General features: G+C 29.4%; 1 long non-coding RNA gene across 2 annotated transcripts; it reads left to right on the top strand.

Annotated features, from left to right (window-relative positions):
* The first annotated feature begins 1,164 nt into the window (after window positions 1-1,164).
* LOC146940947 (uncharacterized) lies at window positions 1,165-2,623 on the top strand. 2 transcript variants are annotated; one of them, XR_015032211.1, is made up of 3 exons: window positions 1,165-1,682; window positions 1,768-1,855; window positions 2,033-2,623. It is a non-coding gene; the product is annotated as an uncharacterized LOC146940947 (long non-coding RNA). The 2 variants fall into 2 exon arrangements; XR_015032210.1 differs by having other exon boundaries at window positions 1,167-1,682; window positions 2,063-2,623.
* The last annotated feature ends 539 nt before the right edge of the window (window positions 2,624-3,162 follow it).

Raw genomic sequence — 3,162 nt, 5'->3', positions numbered from 1 at the left:
TCAAAACAGCTTATTTATGCAAAACAGCTTATTCGAAACAACTTATTTATACAAAATAGCTTATTTGTGCAAAAACAACTTATTCAAAACAACTTATTTATACAAAACAGCTTATTTGTGCAAAACAACTTATTCAAAACAGCTTATTTATACAAAACAACTTATTCCGATTTCATTTTAAAAAACAACTTATTCAAAGCAACTTATTTATGCAAAACAACATATTTATGCAAAACAACTTATTCAAAACAGCTTATTTATGCAAAACTGCTTATTCGAAACTACTTATTTATACAAAATAGCTTATTTGTGCAAAATAGCTTATTCAAAACAACTTATTTATACAAAACAGCTTATTTGTGCAAAACAGCTTATTCAAAACAGCTTATTTATACAAAACAGCTTATTCCAATTTCATTTTAAAAAACAACTTATTCAAAACAACTTATTTATGCAAAACAGCTTATTTGTTCAAAACAACTTATTCAAAACAGCTTATTTATACAAAACAGCTTATTCCGATTTCATTTTAAAAAACAACTTATACAAAACAACTTATTTATGCAAAACAACATATTTATGCAAAACAACTTATTCAAAACAGCTTATTTATGCAAAACAGCTTATTCGAAACAACTTATTTATACAAAATAGCTTATTTGTGCAAAACAACTTATTCAAAACAACTTATTTATACAAAACAGCTTATTTGTGCAAAACAACTTATTCAAAACAGCTTATTTATACAAACAACTTATTCCGATTTCATTTTAAAAAACAACTTATTCAAAACAACTTATTTATGCAAAACAACATATTCAAAACAGCTTATTTATGCAAAACAGCTTATTCGAAACAACTTATTTATACAAAAGAGCTTATTTGTGCAAAACAGCTTTTTCAAAACAACTTATTTATACAAAACAGCTTATTTGTGCAAAACAGCTTATTCAAAACAGCTTATTTATACAAAACAGCTTATTCCAATTTCATTTTAAAAACAACTTATTCAAAACAACTTATTTATGCAAAACAACATATTTATGCAAAACAACTTATTCAAAACAGATTATTTATGTAAAACAGCTTATTCGAAACAACTTATTTATACAAAACAGCGTATTTGTGCAAAATAGCTTATTCAAAACAGCTTATTCATACAAATCTGCTTATTCGAAACAACTTATTTATACAAAATAGCTTATTTGTGCAAAACAGCTTATTCAAAACAACTTATTTATACAAAACAACTTATTTGTGCAAAACAACTATTTTGCACAAAATAAGCTATTTTGCATAAACAGCTTATTCGATTCCTAGGTCGCCGATCCCAAACGGAATTGCAGATCATCCCTATTCTTCTGAGGTATGTGTGTATTGTAATTCGTGACAAGTTTGCGTGATTGTGAATTTGTAGAGATTTCAATTTTGAATTGCGGAACGCTATGCGTGAAATCGTGTAGATTTATAATTATGAAGATGTGGTTACTGATTGCAAATCTCACAAGGTTGTTGTTAAAGAAGAAAAAGCGGATCCATTGAAGGTTCTTGAAAGAGTTCAGAGGAAGAGTCATAGACAAGTTGAGCTTCTTTCTCCGATCCCAAAACCACCTTCAGAACAAGAGAAAAAAATTGAAGAGAAAGAGAAACCTAAGCCAGAGGAAGAAAAGAAAGCTGAAGAGGTTAATTAATTATTTTTTTCTTTTTAAATTTATCTGAATCTGTGATGGATCATTTTTATCATTTTTATTTTATTATATGGTGCAGCCTAAGGTTATGATAGTGATTCTGAAAGTTCACATGTATTGTGAAGCTTGTTCACAAGAAATCAAGAGACGCATTGAGAAAATCAAAGGTATGTTACTGTGTTCTGTTTTGATTGAAATTCATATTTTCTTCACTTTTATTTCATTCACTTGTTTTGGTTCAATTCTCAGGTCCCAACCTTTCAGGAATTTGTCAACTGTTACTACCGATGATTTTGTGTTTGAATTCGAATCTTGCTATGATTTTTAATTTTGGTTACATATAGATGATGGGTTTGATTGGTTTGGTGATGAAGTTTGCTGGAGATTTTCAAGTTCCTTTGCATTCTTGATTTTTGGAAGAAAAAGGACGACGTTGATTGTGAAAGGACGACGTTGAAGAGGAGGAGAATTGGGAGTAATGAGTTGGAGGGATTAGGGATTGATTTGAATTTGGGAAAATTGATGATGGACTTGGTTTGAGAAATTGTCGAAATCAAATTGGGAATTTTTCTGAGAATTGTGATTCTGTTGCTAAGAATTCAAAGTTGGTGCCTGAATCTGATGGTTTTGAAAATGTTCTGTTATGGTTAGAAAATTCCATATGTTTTTTATTTTTGATTGTGATATGCACCATGTTGGATCAAAGAAAACCATTAAGTACATCTAATGGTTTTGAAGTACAACTCACATAAACCATTTCCACAGCAAAATGGTTTTGGAGTACAACTCACAGAAACCATACCCATAGCAAAACCATTAAACAATTAGTTTGGTTTCGTGTAGAACACTATCAAAACCATTAAACCACACTTATGGTTTCAGTAATAGTTTTTATTTAAAATCATTTGTCAATAATAATTTTCACTATTCTTTTATTTTATTTAGCATTTGACAATTATTTTTCTTTCACATACAAGTCTATTAAAACCATTAAAGCGCGATTATATTTAGACAAAGTCAGAAATTATTTTTACAACGTAAGAAATAAAAGAGAGATGACGAGGCTTTACAAAAAAATGGTTACTTATTGATTAATTCACATTAGGTTATAAGTGTGTACTATTAAGTGGTTACTTAATAATGATTTAAATGTTTATCACAATTTTTTTATTACAAAACCATTTTCACTGGAATTGGGAAATGATTCGATGTGAAATCTGTTGGTATAAGCTGGAATTCGGATTTGATGAATTATTGAGAATGTTGTGATGAATTGTGTTGTTTATGATCAATCCGGTTCGGATCTGGTGTTAGCATTACTCACGGAAACCATTTTCACTGCAAAATGGTTTTGGAGTCTAACTCACGGAAACCATTTTCACTGCAAAATGGTTTTGGAGTACAACTCACAGAAACCATTTCCACAGCAAAATGGTTTTGAAACCAACTCACAGAAACCATAGCCATAACAAAA

The sequence above is a fragment of the Medicago sativa genome, chromosome 3 (genome assembly GCF_051527215.1).
Source record: "Medicago sativa cultivar Bolivia chromosome 3, Bolivia_mono, whole genome shotgun sequence".
Classification (NCBI taxonomy): Eukaryota; Viridiplantae; Streptophyta; class Magnoliopsida; order Fabales; family Fabaceae; genus Medicago; species Medicago sativa.
This window is presented reverse-complemented; position numbering and strand designations above follow the sequence as displayed.